The 17,233-nt window shown below is 43.8% G+C and overlaps 1 protein-coding gene across 8 annotated transcripts in view; it reads right to left on the bottom strand.

The window, feature by feature from the left end:
• LOC121591706 (homeotic protein female sterile) overlaps positions 1 to 16,594 on the bottom strand; it is a 141,720-nt gene extending 125,126 nt beyond the window's left edge. The window contains exon 1 of one of the 8 annotated variants that reach the window (XM_041912541.1): positions 16,262 to 16,594. The gene's annotated coding sequence lies outside the window, so the exon portion shown is untranslated. Of the gene's footprint in view, positions 1 to 14,693; positions 14,941 to 16,253 lie in introns of those variants that run through there. The other 7 variants (XM_041912538.1, XM_041912537.1, XM_041912540.1 and 4 more) reach the window with 7 other exon arrangements.
• Between the last annotated feature and the right edge of the window lie 639 nt (positions 16,595 to 17,233).

The raw sequence follows: 17,233 nt of genomic DNA, 5'->3' as shown, positions 1-17,233 counted from the left end.
TTTAAAACCTAAAGTACTCTAAACAATTAGCTTTAGCGCTTAAAGCCTTGAGTATCAAAATCACTAGAGAAGGTTTTAAACTAAAACACTAACCAGAGGAATATTGATGATATATTCAATTTTCTCTTACATTGATGTACATCCAGTCATTGAAGAACTTTTTCCAGGATTATGATGTCCCTTTCAAGCAGCACTAAGCACACTAAGCTCAAATTAATCTCCAAAAATATATCCTTTCAAACATTGGACCTCTTCTGCTGGGATATGCGACTGTGTTATCAGCATAATCTTACCAGCACGATCAAAAGTCCCTCCACATCAAAAGATGATTGTAATGTACTGCTCTATAAATCTTTTACAGCATTCAAAATCATTTCAAACATGTTTTGCTGCTATCGTTCGAAGATAAGACATACATCGCTACAAAAACCCTCCTATCCACATGATAAATGGTCCCAACGTGTCCCACCAAAGCCATGCTTGTTGGCGGACCTAAACGGTTCGCTTCAGGACCGCTTATCAATCACTAACAAGCCACCCAGCCGTCACGGTACAGAAAAGGCAGATGGCAGAGTACTGCTTGGTGGTGGTGTTAATTCTAACACGTCGAAAGATACGATCGAAACGGTCGCATTATACATCAAACCATGCAGAATAGAGAAGCAAATAAGAAACCGGAGCCAAATCAAATTTGCCTCCCTCCCCTAAATCACTTCAAAAGTAACTTCGCGCTCAACCGTCCGGATTTCCGTCGCTTTGTCAAACGGTTGACGTGTTTGTGTGTGAGTGTGTCTGTGCTCCACGCGTTCCAAAAAACCGCGCGGCGTGATGTTTGTAAATCGTTCCGCCAGGCCCGCCAGCAGCACGACACGGCATGCCCGCGTGTGGGAAAATTCAAAAACCCTTGCGTTGCGAACGAATTAATCTACAAATAAAAGACCCAACGTCGGTCGAGGCAAGTGTGGGTCCGCGCCGCGATCGGGGGGAGCGCTCTTCCGGACGGAAGCGACCAAATGGGGCACAAAATTGGACAAAACCTTTACACACGCGTGTGCCCGCGCTTTTGTTGGCAGCGGGAGGGCATGCATGTAGGAGAGCAACCACCACACCAAGCGGGCAAGGATTTTTAGGCAACTCTGGCTGACCGATTCTACTCATTGTTACGGTTGCGAAAAAACAGAAGAAAAAAAAAGAATGCTCTTAATCGGAACACGCGCTCCGCGCAACAACGAAACCGAAACGACCGTGGGGACACGTTGGGCCATATTGCTGTTTTATTTTTGACGCGGCCGTTAACATTGGCCGTGAATAGGGAGAGCGGGAGAAACCATTGAAAATGCAACCTCCGCGCACACGGCCACGGTCGCAAACTGCACATATCTTTTGCTACCGAAAATGGCATGGTAAATACAAGAGTAGTTGGAGTGACATTGCTGATCACACCCCTCTTCATACAATCCTTTTAAAACACTTGGAAAATTATTATTTCATCAGCACAAAGCAACAAAAAGCAAGCGGTACGGTATCTTTACAAACATACGCCAAAAATAAATAAAACCCTCGTCGGGAGTTGATTTGGGGCAAAAATCACAACCGGATCCGGTGTGTAATAAAAAACTGGCGAACCCGACCGAGACACGCACACAAAGAAAAACACCAAGAGCAAACAACACATTTATCATACATCGGGGAGCCTGTCTATTTCTAGATCGATGGTAAGAAAATATCACGAGCTCCAACAACCCTTGTCGTACTAGAATCGTTTGAACATACACAAATATTCTCCGGGGGGCTTGTTTTCTTCCAAAAAAAAACACGAGCAAATGATCAGAACTAGACACCAACGACACATTCGCATATATGTTTTTGGGCTGTTTCCGTCGGCAGAAAAATGGAACATATGTGAATCCCAAGCACGTCCCGTCGTCTCGCCCGTTTGTGAATGAAGTGAAAGTATATTTCTAAAAATATTTACCTAGCCCGCAACACGCAGCAGTCGCGCCAAAAGTTTTTCGACGTCATCTTACGGCCATCTGGACCGCTGCGCGCGTTGGATTTGGAAGTGTGTGGCGCCTTGGCCTTACACACAACGGCCTAGAGCAGCTCGCGCCAAATGTGCGAGAATGCAAGAGTCAATCCCGAGTGAGTGGTTTTTTTTATTTGACGAGCGGGAAAAGCAACGCACCATATTAACACGCTCTTCTAATGAAGTGCGCAATATGGGTGTTCTTTTTTTTCCTATTTGCATTTTTATTCTTAGGCATGGGTCTGCTTTTTTGATGTCTTATTCGTTACACTTTTCCTTGCGGTACTGAGACTGTGGTAAAAATAATTATTTCGTATAGATTTGCTTCACGCTTCACCGCATACGCGTGCTTTGTTCTTCGAATGTGAAATGTGTTGTTCACCAGACCTTTCCTCCGTTTGGCAGTAAGTTCATTTCATCGCCAACACCAATACTTGTGCCATACAAATGTATCAGCCCTTAACATTGACCAAGAAGCAGAAAATGTCAAAAAAAATATACATATATCTCGCGACAGAGAGAAGAAAAAAATCACCAACCTACTTCCACCACAATTATCAAAATGTCGGGCGCTCCCCACCAATTAGGAAATGCATTTCGTGACAGTGGGTTTTTGGTCGGGGTGTTCGTGTTCGCCCCACAACTGTGACACAAAACGTTCAAGCAAAACCAAAAATTCCACCGCAGGCAACAAGCACATGGCATGGAGCCGGTGAAATGGTCAAATTTAATCAGCCAAACCATCACCAACACACAGGCAGCAGAGTGCGCCGCGTTGTTTTTCCTTGGCGCGGGTTGACCTTGATTTTAGCAGCAGCTGTTGATGACGGTACAACGCGGCTGATTTTGTAGCGCTAATTAACGAGCCCAAAATACGTGCCCTGCCTAACCATCATCATTATACAACTGTTTTATATTCTTCAGATAATCATCATCCTCTTTTGCGGGGGGTAATAATGTACACTGTTTTCAATAGTGGCCCAAATGTTGCAAGTTCAAGTTTTTTAAACACATACCACAGCACGACCGGCAAGCCACAAATAACAGAGCGCAGATGGGCCAAAACGGGGCACCTGTAGTTGAAACAAAAAATGCGCCAATTTTCTGGAAAGTCTATGAAGGAAATTCGCAATATGGCCAAACTTTTATCGTTTCCCCGTGGCTGTTAGCCAAAGCCCACAGGGTCGCACCGCCCAAAAAAGCTCCCGTAAGAGGAAACATAATGCTTCCATTCGCCCTCCTACTCCCTTTGTCTCACTTCGACAAGGCGCAAGGGGGAGAAGAGTACCTTCATTAGCCATTTACTCAACGATGGAAAAAGAAAAACGGCAAGGGCGCACACACTCTTGCGGGAACAAACGGTACCCCCACACGCACGGGAGACTCCAAAACACCGTCATTTTAAATAGAAGAAACGTAGAGAGAAAAAAAAAACGCTGCTGCCGGCAATCGGGAGTAATTTAGTAACCGTGTCACTGCCAGCAAACCGGAGCCACCGTCGAACACGTGCAACAAGTGTTAATTAGAGGTGTGATGTTGTAATTTATATACCCCGGTCCAACCGTCAGCTGCGCTGCGCGGGAAAAGCCAAGAGAAAACGGCGACAAACATTTTGATGGTTTGATGAGGGCAGCCAGACCCTCTGTACCGCTTCCTTCCTTTCCCTTTCCCATTCCTTGACATGATAGGGACCGGAAACCTGTACACTCGGGTTCGGATGGACATTCGACCGGCGAACATGTAACATAATGCCGCCCCCACACACCACTTTTGAAAAGGAGACGTTTCCTGCTCTTCTTCGCCTTCGCCGACTGAAACGACACTTTTCGTGCGCTAGTAAAATGTCAAATTTCATGTGCTAGTAGTCGGGGGGACTAGCCGATGGGGGCCCGGCGCTGTGTGACATGCGAGACAGTGAATACGGGTAATTAGATACCTTCTGTTTGTGCGAAAGTTTTAACCTATGAAGCTTTTTTCTCTGTAGACCAAACCAAGTGGTGTTATCTTTTAGGAAACTTTAAAGGAAGAAAGCTGACGAAGGTACTGCGGAAATTACAATTATGGGGCCTTTCACGATACTAGCAAGTTTTTTTTAAATTCTGGAGATTGTCAGTTAGCGACTGAAATAATGTCAACACTCCATACAAAACCACAGACAAAACTAGCCTGCGTTTTTCAGCCTAGATTATTTCAGCCTCAAAGCTAGAATAAGATTCGAGTACCTGCTCGAAAAATGGCAAAACAAGGTGGTGTTTACATTTATCCCAAGGTGCATTAAAGAAATCTGGTGATGGAATCCAAAAATCAAAGTGTAATTACACCAGGTGGTCTCATAGCATGTGTTTTATAACCAAATTTGAGCGTCACTTTTTGGCAGGACGGGTGAAAACTTTTGCTCAAACAGGCTTTCTGTTAACACAAAACACTCTTAAAATTTTCATGCAGAAGCAGAAGCAACAAAAATCAACCATCTTAATACATACACCTGGGGATAATTCCACCTGTATATTATACCCACTTTGAGAGCTGCTCGAGAACTGGTATACAATGCAAACAGCTGACAGGCTGATATTTCAACCTACGATCTTAAAAGGGAAAAGGTCCCTGAGACGAAGTTTTTGCATATGCTCTACTTTGTATTACCCCAACATCCTGTCCTAAATTTTGGACTTTCGTGACCATCTACGATCTACTTTTGCATTCTGTTATAAATGACACCACAGCTCAGTTGCGATCAGAGACTAAATGGCCAAGCAGCGAAGACAGATTGCCAGCTTTAAATGAGGTGGCTCTTGTCTTACGTCTGATTGAGGAGCGTGTACCGTGCTCATAAATCACCAATACCACACCCGGCTGATGCAGATACACAGTGTACAGCGGATGTTAGATGCCTCTTCTGGGAGATGGTGCTACTTTTCCTGTTCATTTTACTGAGTAATCTGCAAACTTGATGGCAGAGCTTCGCAGCTGAATAGTTACTGTTTGTAGGGTAAAGGTTCTTAAGTCGAACTCAGTATCCCCGAAATAAGGTCAACTCCAATGTTATAACAAATATAATTTAAAAATAAATGTTAAGAACTTGTTAATGAACATTGGTTAATAATCATTTTATAATCTTTTAAGTTGCAGCTCAATATTGCTGGTAGCTTGAAGATATTTTTCTAGACAAAAAAAAACAACAGAAAAACAATTAACCAACAAGTGCTTCGTTGAAATGTGTTTTCCTTAGGGTGGATGGGATGGGATTTCCTAAGGTTTGCACAGAAACGTGGCGATACAGTGTGTTATTGCTTTGCTGCTCATCCATCATCGTCACAATAGATGTCGTGCCATTCCATTCGTATGTTCGCCCTGACCCTACAAAAATCTACACCGTCATCATTGCACAGTGTTTTCCCCCTGCTCCAAAACAATGTGAAGCTCTAGTGCAATTATCAACGCGAAATGGAAAGAGACAGAAAAGAATAAACAAAACGACACAGCACTGATGACCTAGACCACAAATAGACAAAAAAGCGACTCACAACCACCATCTCTTGGGACCGGGAGATGTACATGAATGCGCGCTTGCTCGTGTCGGGAATGCATCCGTCTTTGGCGACGCGGTTCGACACATAAAACCGAAACATTATGTTCGACCGGAAGGCGCGTCTCTGCGGTTGGGCCGCACGGATGAGAAAACTGACAACCGCTGCAAGCTGACCGGAAAGGGAACCGTCAACAAAGGGCCGATAGGCTAATGGCCGTGGTGTGGTGGAGCTATCACATTTTTGTCTCTATATCCATCATTCATCATCATACAATGTTGTTGAGACTGGCAAGTCACGTTTTATGCAGCTTCTTATTTGATAATATTATGTTCAGAAATTGGAAGGCTACAGTTTCCACGAAAACTGAGTTGGTTAGAATTGGTTAAAAATGATGTTCCGAACTTTGAAATTGATGTCTACAAGCGTATTATTCGGTTGATAAGCAAATCAATACGATCAACACACTGCAATTTCATTGCATAGTTGCAGCAATTAATTCCGTTTCAAAAGCACAACAATTGTTTCAACGCTATTCCTATTACTGACCCCATTCACTAGCAGCAGGATCCACCATGTAAAGGTCAATCCTTAAAACAGCCCCATTCGACACAAATCCTAATCGTGGCGCGCGAAACTTTTGCGCACTATCGTACAAAACAACGGCCAAAACTCCATATGTAACTCCAATTTCCCTCGAAAATTGGCCTCGAAAGTAAGCTGGCGCCACCAGAACACAACCAAAGCACAGCCAAAACGATATCCAAAACACCGCTGTACACCCCCGCCCCGCTCTCCGCCACACGCAAAGCTCATTCGTGGAAATGGCATCCCTTTGGGGCATGGCGAAAACAAATACCAATTACGGGACAAAACGAAAGCGTACGGGGGCGCCCATCGCCCAAGGGCAGATTGATGTTTACGGAGAAAGAGGAGGGCGAGCGGGAGGAGGCAGGAGCAGCATGTTATGTTGCAGCGATGTGTTTGCCGCCCCCGACCCGCGCATCGCACGCAGACGACTGTCGCCAGAAGCAGATATCGAACAAGCATGATTAGTGTGTTTGCTGAATCAGCGGCAGACAGAGCCGACAGTTTTTGTTCTGTTTAGCGCGCTTTTTTTTTTTGGTTGATAAAAATACGACTTTGCCTCATCTGCAGATCAAGCGCTGGGATGTATATGAGTGAGAGAATTGGATGGAAAGAGGATAAGGTCGATATTTGTTCACGAATTTTGAAAGTATCTGAGTGAGTCTTCAAAATGTGTTGTTTAAGAAACTACTTATAGACATTTTTTCCATGATACATTCACCATTATCATTATCCGGAAGTCAAGAATTTTAGACAACATAACAACTTTTTTATCCAATGCCTGAAGAAATGTCAAAGTATTCAAATTACCCAAAAAAAAAAAGCTCCAGCGAAAAGGAACGGCAAAGTGAAAGGTCAACCTGGTGACGTCTGTCAGGCAACATGCACATGACAGACACTAGCCACTTGGCATTTGGCCGTCTTCAGTCCGCAGTCGATACCAATTCCAACGTCCTGTAACAGACAGAGAGAGCCGCCTTTTACGATCAAAACAGAGCAACATTTATCCACTTCCTTCCTTGCGGCTGAGATTGGAAATATAAACTTCAAGCGACTGTATCGTGGGCTCCAGAGGTCTCCCGAGAAGCTCACTTTGTCCAATTTATGACGAGACACTGGCAGATTATTGTTACTGGAGAGTTACTCCAATGCTTTACACCACTGCCGAAGCCTGTGATCACCCCATTTGTCATCGAGCGGACAATACAATAAAGCGTATCCATGTCTCCCCCTTTCTGTAAGGGTCATAACCGAAAGAGGGAGAGAGGCCCTAGAACGAGACCTTCACCACGAACACATAGACACGAAAAGCGGAGCGCGTAAGCGACGGACGGTCAATTTGACGAACAGCGCCAGAAACGAAGAAATAGGGAAACAAATGGGTCAAGCGTTACTGTGGCGATCGGATCAAGTTACGCGCGCGCCGGCACACTATCTATCGGGCGCCCGCGACTCCTATTTGCCGGGAACAGCCGGGCGCTTATCTTCGTGAGCGTTTCACCCCCTCTCTCTCGCGCATTCCCCTCGGAGTTGCCTTTTTGCTCTATTTACTTTTCGATCGGGCGAAACGCGACAGTGGCACCACCGCTGGCTGGATAAAATGGGCAAACGTAGCGCTGATAAGCTAGTTTTTGCGCGAGAGATGCCCTCCCGTTGCGCTTGAATGCTGGCAGCAGCACTTGCAAAAGCAAGCACTATATCTTTCGGCAGTGGGGGTGGCGGCGCAATCAGTGCGTACCATTAGTTGCCACGAAGAAGAAGTGTATGGAAATGATAAGGAAGTTTTTTTTTGTGTTGTGAATTTCAAATATTTGTTGGCAACATCCTGAAGTACAGTGACATGGAAAGCTATCAGAAAAAGGTTTTTGGAAATGAATTATTCCTTGTTTTAGGGATGCGATTACACGACCACCAGATTAATGCAGGGTGTATTATCAGACACACACACATAAACACACATCGATTGTGTGCCCATTTTCTTCTTCAACTATTAATTGCATTTTTCCGCTTATTGTTTTATGGCTCTTTCTGCAAATCGCGAAGCGCAAACATTGCCACTACACCCACACGCACACAAACACACATACGCCATCTCACCGGTCCCCTCCTCTCGGCGATGCCAAGGAACGGGCGACTGTGAAATGGAACGGAGCGAAAACCGTTTAAAAAAAACCCGACGATTAACAAGCGTTTGTGGCCGTAAATCGATTTGAACTCTCGATGGCTTTGGCCAATCAGTCCCCTCGTATAGGAAACCCACTGCTGCTCAACAATACACGGTCCTGTCCAGCGCAACACAATGGCCATGAAGGGCGCGCTCGCGCGCACATGATTAAGCATTCCATCTATGCTTCGTGCCAGCCTCTTTTCTTCCGTCTGAGCGTCGGAGGGAGAAAAAAAAAACAAAACGAAACGCTTGACGCTTAGGAGGCAAAGGTGGAAAAGTGAGGCCGATCGAAGTCAGACAAAAGGTGCCAAAGGGTTTAAATGGAACGGAAACGAGCGGTTACAAGAAAAAATGAAAGAATAAAGGTTTTTAATAAGTTGAGAGATCAAACTTTTTACATCTTTTTTATCGACACACGAACCTATTCAATAACACTGTCTCATATTACACGTTCAATCTACCCTCTAATGCAAATTAAAACATATGTGGTGGTAGGGATGCTGCCGGTGTAGGGGGTCGATGCCAATGATCTCTCGGCATGATACACAATTATAGGGGTTTGGAACAGGGGCGCCTCGCCAGCGTAATTGCAGCGTGCTGGCCGGTGTGTAGCGGTAGTGTTGGCAGATCGTGTTGATCTCGGTGCGCGCTCCCCGATCACGACGGGGACAGGAATGCATCGATTGATCGCAACCGTTGACAAGTGAAAGTTTATCCCACATAAGCCCCCCGTTTCTTCGTGTTCTTCATCAGCTACCCGATCGCACACACGTATTTTCTCTCACGGGCCGAGAGGGATGACTTCCTTCCGGCTGCGCAACAGCGCATGAACTGGTAAGTATAATGCACCGATGTTGCAATGCAATATGTTTTGAATAATAAAAACTTAACAGTGCCAAAAAAAGGACAGGAAACGCCAAGTGTAATGGAGTTGGTGAGCGATATTTTTGAATCATTTTTTTTATTCCACAGGAAAGGATGGAATGGCTCACCGTACCTTTACTTTTGCCGAATTATATCGCGACCCCAAGGGAAAGGTATAAAACGTTAGCAAAAACCTTTTAGGCATTTTTTTCTTCTTTCCCCAGAAAATGTATGTCTTCCTTGCGAAAAAAAGGTCGAAAATATAGAAAAATTACAAAAGCATTGTACAATACGAAACCTTTTAATTAAAGTCTTGTGGTCCCAGTTTTAAGCAATCAAAGCACTTGTCCGCCTTCAATGTTTGCGCGCAAATAAAAACTTAATTTAATATTGAATGGAAAAAGCTGTTAAACTAACATTCTGACACAGGAATGGCACGTTCGTTTTGAACATTTAACAACTTTCTAGAACACACGAGCTAGAATACCAAGCAGTCCACCAATATTTAAGCGAAGCATTTCAACTTCACACCGAACGTTCGCTTATTTTTTTATTCCAAAGAACGATGAAAGCTATTTTGCCTTCCCTTTGCCTTTTATTGCTTTGCATAAGCATACTTCTGTGCACAACTAGATGCATTTGGATATTTGGACGTTCGTTTTGGAAGAACTTCAAACAAACTTCTAACTCGTTCGTACCAACAACACAAAAAGGAGAACCAAAAGCGGAAACTATGATATTGTCTGCCAGTCGCCGTCAAGGCACGTCAAGTCGGGCGGCTCTTTTTTCTGTTCGATTGTTCCTTGTCGCTCTATCGTACACTACAACTCTGCACAGTATTTTGCGCTGCGACATGCAAAACGTATTGCAAAAAGGAATAAAAGGTACCAAAGTACTGCTGCTGGGTGTACGAAAACAGGGGAGAAAACATTGCAATCCCGCTATCGTCACTAGTGTGTGTGTGTGTGTGTGTGTGTGTGTGTGTGTGTGTGTGTGTGTGTGTGTGTGTGTGTGTGTGTGTGTGTGTGTGGTGTGTGTGTGTGTGTGTGTGTGTGTGTGTGTGTGTGTGTGTGTGTGTGTATGTGTGTGTGTGTCAGGGGGAGGATTTTTATCGTTTGCCAAGTGCCAGGTGCATTGTGTGCAGCCGCGAACTTTAACAGAGAGGTTTCCCCGTTTGCATCTTTTTTTGTTTGTTGTTCTTTATTTGCCGTCCATTATTGATCGCGATGCCATTTTGCTTAGAAGTTTTCTGCACTTTAAGCCATTAACACTCGTTTTAGAACAAAAAACATTGCGAGGGTTGCCCTACTTGAAAGGAGGGCAAATAGTTTCCGGAGTTCTGACGTTTTATAGCAAGCAAAAGGAATTCTTGGTAAAGTAGGTTATATTATACTTGCATTTAAACTAGCGATGAAAAATAAATTGTAAAAATGCATATGTTACGCTTGGTTTTGTCATTTAGAATATCAGATTTAGCGCATTTTGTTATAGGTGTGTAGTTTGGCAGCTGTTATAGGGATTCAACGATCAGGTGAGTCGATGTATTGCGATGAAATAAAAGCGATAAAAGAGAGAATGTCTGAGGTATTCGCACCATACCAATTAAAAGCTTTCTTCTTCTTCTTCTTCTTTTGGCACATCAACCATTTTCGGTCAAGGCCACCCTCTGCCACTATTGGGCTTAGTTTTCAGTGATTTACTGATTACACATAGTAGGATAGTCGTCCTACGCAGTAAGGGCACGGTCCATGCAAGGTTTCAACCCAAGACGGGCATGTTGTTAAGTCGTGCGAGTTGACGACTGTCCCACCAGATCGGTCCTAGAATTAAAATTCTAGAGTGAATAAAAAGAGACTAAGAAACCCCCAATTTGTCTGCTCAACCTGTTTGCTAATCGGAAAAATTAATTTGATCTTTTTTTTTTTTGCTTATGCGCCAGTCTCTAACAATGAAAATGAATTCAATGGAGCACCTAAACTGGCACTAAAGATTCCTTTCAATTGATTTTTTTCTACAATCTACAATATTTCCGCATCGCAAAGTATTGACGTTGCCTTCCACCCACGCTTCGATACTCTTGCTTTATCGTCCCCTCCACCCTTTGGTTTCTGTTTCGCCATCATCATTCACTCGACCAGCTTTCCGCAGCACTCAAAGTACCTGTCATACCGTCGCCTTCCGGTTCCGGTGCCACTGAACCCACACTACTCCCACCCCCTGGGGAACCACAACGCTACCTCTTGCGGGAAGGTTACGGGTTTAACGGTGCCAAAGACAACTCCCATCCGGAAGTGGCACCAGACAGGGTGACTAGACGACCAGAACAATATCCCCCATGAGCCTGTGTCGGCGGCGGCAAGACCTTCTTGAGCTGTGAGAGAAAGAGCACGAGCCTCTCAATCCGCCTCACAACCTTCACTAGCTGCAAACACCCAGAGAGCTGGAGCAACAGAAGCATATGCCACACCTCCAGCCGGCATTCCGACAAACGCTCGTCACGGAAAGGAAAACGGTCCAATCAACGGGCCAAGTGACACGCTTTTCCGGCGCTACAGCATATCGATATCACACGATTCTCACGAGCCGGAGAAATTCGATCCAACGCGGGACACCTTCCCACATCATTCACACACACACACACAGAGCTACACAGAGCCCTTGGAAGTCATATTTTATCCACTTGTCAACCGTTGAGAGTGTGCCACGCGCTCTTGAAGCGAGATTTACAAATTCATCATCTGCAGAGTCGGGGCCTTTTTTTCATTGGGTCTATTCATAGCCAGTCCTTGAGAAGAGAAAGTGTGCGGGAGAATGAGGGTGTGCGCGGGTGGACTATATTTTCACTGACAGGTTTCCTTTTCGGAAAGCCAAAAAAGGACATTGACACTAGATACGTTGAACGGGGCGGCGGCGAACCGTTGAGCCGTTTCAAGGGCCTCTCGGTTTCCTCTCCCTACCGGACCAGTCTGTTATCTTGCTTGCCCCATGGAAGCGTTTCTATGGGTCTTGTAGTAGTGTCTAAAGGCAGTAATGCAAGCGAAGGGAAGATATCAAAACAGGGCACAACAAATTGCTGCGAGTTATTTTTCATGTACCATCATGGGCTGGCGCTGCAAAAACAAAGTATCGGTTCAGCTCATCAATATTCATAATAATTAATCGCTTCTCCTACCCTACGCAGTATAGCGGCCAGTCCCAGTGTGTACACAAACCAGGTGATCGTATCCTCAAAATCGAATGCAAAGCAGCACGCTGAACAAACTCCTGTGATGCATAATTGAAATGAAACGGAACAAGATGGTTACGCAAAGGGTCGAGGCCAAATCCGTGAGCAAGCATGAAATATAAATTGTATTAATTAGCACTTATAGTTTAAATAAACAATTTGTATGTTTACTGTAAAGAATTTGGCATGGACAAATACACGTTGAAAGAAATTTCTCGTAGTATATTACTTCCCAATCAATATGTTGACCACAAACGAAAGCAAAACCTGCTCCAACTCAAACGGCCATCATACGACCACCAACGACTCGGAAACGTGTTTGATGTGCGTATCGGACTGAGAAGGAAATTTAATTTCACATCCAAATTGTGCGTATGTGTGTATGTGTTTGTGTTCTTTTTTTTTTCTTCATCCACCCAAACCAAAAGTAAACAGGCAGAAGCGTGTCTGAGGAAAGCTGCACCGCGTACTCGAGAACGGATGCCGTTCTCGATAAGAAAGCAAGCGGTGAAACATCTGCAGAGCAGAGAAATTATCAGGATATGATGAATGAAAAAAGAAAAACGAATCCACTGTGTTTCTACTACCTCTTTTTTTTTTCATTCCACCACCGGAAGAGTGAAGCCCAGCACGTGACTCAATCAAGCCGAAATGAAACGAGCTTTTCATTCGATGGTTCTGAAGAATTTTGGACTGAAGCTTTGGGTTGTCCTTTGGTTTGTGTGTTCTGGAATTCAGTTCAATTAAATGTTAAACATTTTGGGGAGTTTTTCAAAACCTCCACGCAATGATGAGTTAACTTTGACTTAAGGAACAAGATACTCTTCTTTTTAATTTTACACCATGGAAAACACTTTGATGATCAATCTCATATCTGTTTTATTTTTCAATAGACTGGGCATCATTCTACAAGTGTAATTATTCGCAAAAAAATGCCACAGCTTCACATTAAATTTAATTCAATAACACATTCGATTAAACTGTCCCTATAAAACAGTCAATGCTCTATGTCCATTCCATCAGCAGCAACTTTATCAACCGCAACAACATAAAACGCATCATTGAACAACAATTCCGTGTCTGCAAAATCGTCTATTAGTTGCGCCATTACTTTCCAGTGTTTGTGCCAGTGTGTGTGTGTGAGTGTGATTTCAATAAAAAAAAAACTAAAAATGCATCAAATGCACCACCATTTATATTCCAATTCCAATGTAGAGCTTGTGCAGTCTGTGCATAGTCGAACCGTGGCTTGTCCTTATCGTACGTCCATATGGCTCTTCTCTTCATTTCATTCGTCTTTTGCCGCAGTGAAGGGCTTTTATTGACCTTAATTCTAAGCATTTGCACACCAAATCCATCTGTGGTCAGCTTGTCCAAATATTTCTCCATCCTTTCCCCATCCACTTTGGTCCTTGTTGTTTGGCAAATTTTATGGACGCTAGTGTGTCAAAAAATTTAGTTAATTTCACTCTTTTTTTGCATACTTTGTGCAGCTTATCGACTTTGTGTAGCTTTTCTGGCAAGCAGACAAAGACTCAGCCACTCCAATAACCCCAAAAAACGGGGAGTACGAGTCAAAATCGGTAGCACCTTTCTGCATTCGCGCTACACCCGTCGCAGCATTTTCCACACCCTGCAGCAACTGACACACAGCCGGGGGTACAGGAAAGAGATGGAACCACTCGCCACGAGAAGGAAAAACTATGTGCATGAATTTACACATACAGACACACACACACACACTGACACTAATGCAACGGGCACGTTTCGAACGCCGGCGCATACAAATAAAATTAAAAAAAAGCAGAGCGCAAAGTACGAGGAAGTATGCAGGCCCTTCCGCGCGGCTGCTGTACGGAAAGGTCCTCTGCCGTGGTGCGCGCTGATGCTGTACGCTACACACGCACACACATGCACGCACACACCGTCACACACTAACACCATTGCAGATAGGACGAGAACCCGCCGTATGGAAGGGATTCGGAAACTGTATAGTAGTGTTAGTGGGAAGGTTGAGAAGAAACAGGTGTATACCGGAGGTGCAGCAGGCCGTGGCATTATGAACCGTTGCCTGCGCTGCAGGTGTGCATTGGTTAAATCGGATTTGGTTCCAGGTTTTTTTTTTCAATTCTCTTTCCCACATGCTTCAATATTCGATTTAAAATCGTTGTATATAATTTAAATCATTTGTTTTCTTTACTCCTTCAAAATTGAGGGGAAACATATTTTAACAAAAAACTAATTCCCTAAATAATTATATTATATTCTAGGGCGCATAATCGTTCAACAACTTACCGTCATTAACTCAGCATCCGGACGACAGGTTCAATCGCAGCAAGCTTGGGCTTTGTTTGGTGTGTTGGTCGTGCCACCATCATGGAGAGGATGATGATGATGATGATGAGCAGGCGAACACAAGCAGGGGCACAGGTTTTTTTTTCTTTTCTAACGTCACATCACATTTCCAATGCTAATCTCGGTTATGCTAATCGTCGAACTCCCGAACCGATTTTGCTTATTTTGCGTGCACGTTTATCGACTCCTACCAATATCATTCGATTTCTCTTTGCTTACTTCTTCTTTTCAGCATCGATAAACAACACAAATCTTGTATCTTGTTACGCGTTTGCACTGTTTTGATTTGACCATCTAAAACTCATTTCCTTACCCTCGCCCTTTTTAAATTAACTTAAACTTTTAATACTCGCCCTGTCGAGGGCATTGCACCTAATATTTAAATAAACTAATGTTCATTTTTCATTCAAACAATCATACTGCAGCAATTGTTGCGAGTAAAACCAAGACGTTAAAATTAAATGAAGCACGGTGTATCATCACTTTTTCTGCACGCAAATTGAAATCGCAATGCAAACCGAATTCCTTTCTCTTTGATTGGCAGCTTAAGCCTCCTTGCAGAAGAAACACCACAGTTACAAATAAAACATACATTCTAAAGCCATTTGCGTATGCTGTACCACCACTATTTAAACGTGCTTTGTCACCCCGTCAATGTACATCGTTTTAATTCCGTAATTAATTGAATATCAAGATAAATTCGTTAACATCCAGCGGCAACATAAAAACTCTTCGGCTCCACAACTACGCTTTTTTTCTAAGCTTGTTTAAATATTTATGCCTATTGCTTGGTTCCCTTTTGCTTGGTTCCCTTTCCTGCCTTTTGCTTTTGGCTTTGCCCTGGATCCACCACACACACACACAAACAAAAAAAAGAACGTGGTAAAATGAGAAAACTACAGAGAACGTGCATTTGGCGTACGCGAGAGGAAGCAGGGGCCCTGGAAATGGTAGTAGCCAGCAGTGAAAAGAGACAACCCCTCGTGCGTGTGTGTATGTGTGTGTGTGCGGGTATATGCGGGGCAGCCCGTAACGCTTGTATGCGTGTATGGATATTGCACTAACACTAGCGTAAATTCACAACGTAGTAAAGGCTCAAACTTAACGTAAAACCCTTTTTTTTTGTTGGTTGGTTGGTATATCCGCGAGATGCAATGCAATACACGACACGATGCACTTGACGATCATCTACAGCACAGCGCGAAATACGCACACACATGCACTCTAACGCTCAAACACACACACACACACACATACACATTTGTGGAAGAAGAATTCCATACACGCAAAGCTTTGGGGCACAGTAGCCAGCCGTGAGCAAATAAAATTCGCGACGCGACACTTCACTCCAGCACAATTCCTGCTCGCACGATTCCTTCTCCCTTCTGATTTGGATCTCTGCACAGTAGACGATCGGAGTTTACGGCCACACGGTCACAGCCAGCCCCACAAACGCCCCTTTATTCCCACACTCCCAGCCACACAAACGCAGAGACATACACACTCACATTCCAGAACAGCGCTTTGTTGACACACTACACTGGGCAGAAGCTGGCTGGCGGAACTGACCTCAGGGCACGGCGGCCTCACAACTTGAACACACCCGCGCAACACGGTACAATGCCGATGCAGTGCCGTTGCGTTTTCACACCACTTTATAGCCGATTGGTTAAATTTTCACACACAAATCACCACAAAACACACACGCGCGGCTGCGACCACACCACACTGACTAACAACCGTACCGAGCGACGTTACAAATCGAATTGAGGAAAGCTGACGGCACACTGGGAATGCGGTTGATCGTTTGGACAAATTCAAACCTGCTTCCCATAGTGCACGCTGGATCAATTGAAATTATTTTGTGGACAAAATTATTCGCAAAGGATAGATTTTTCTTCCAATAATATCGGTGTTGTTTAGATGAAGAAAATAAAGGTTTTTTTTCTTATTCTTTTGCAAAACCTGGTGTAGTAGCTTTGCAAATTTTGAGTGGTAAAGAGAGAAGTTTTTACCGTTTTTCATGAAGAAAACGCGATTCTCACAGTGAAATCTTGGGTGGTATAAATTTTTTAAACCGTTGCTTAAAGAAATTACAATTTTTTAAAGAAATATCTGAAATAAATTAAACAAAAATATTCCAAAACAAAGAGATGAATAGATAAATGGCAATAGAGACTAGCTTCATTAATTTTAAATGATAACTAAAAAAAAATCATGACATTGGTTTCACAACACAGTAGAGGCTCAGTTTATCGACAGCGCTCAAATGCAACAGGAAAATTGGAAAAGCTACAGAAAAATACACCTGGCAAACTGGTGACAAAACATTCGATTTCTTTTCCTGCTTGGCCGCAAGATGGGGTTGAACTACGTCGTATCATGGACCTCTTACGCAGAATTGAACATAATCCACTTACCAGATTCATCTCGCAAAGGGAATTCACTCATCGATACCGACTCGTTCGCAATGCTTGAAG

The sequence above is a fragment of the Anopheles merus genome, chromosome 2L, assembly GCF_017562075.2.
Source record: "Anopheles merus strain MAF chromosome 2L, AmerM5.1, whole genome shotgun sequence".
In the NCBI taxonomy this organism is placed as follows: Eukaryota; Metazoa; Arthropoda; class Insecta; order Diptera; family Culicidae; genus Anopheles; species Anopheles merus.
Note: the sequence above shows the minus strand (reverse complement) of the source record. Positions and strands in the feature narration are given on the sequence as shown.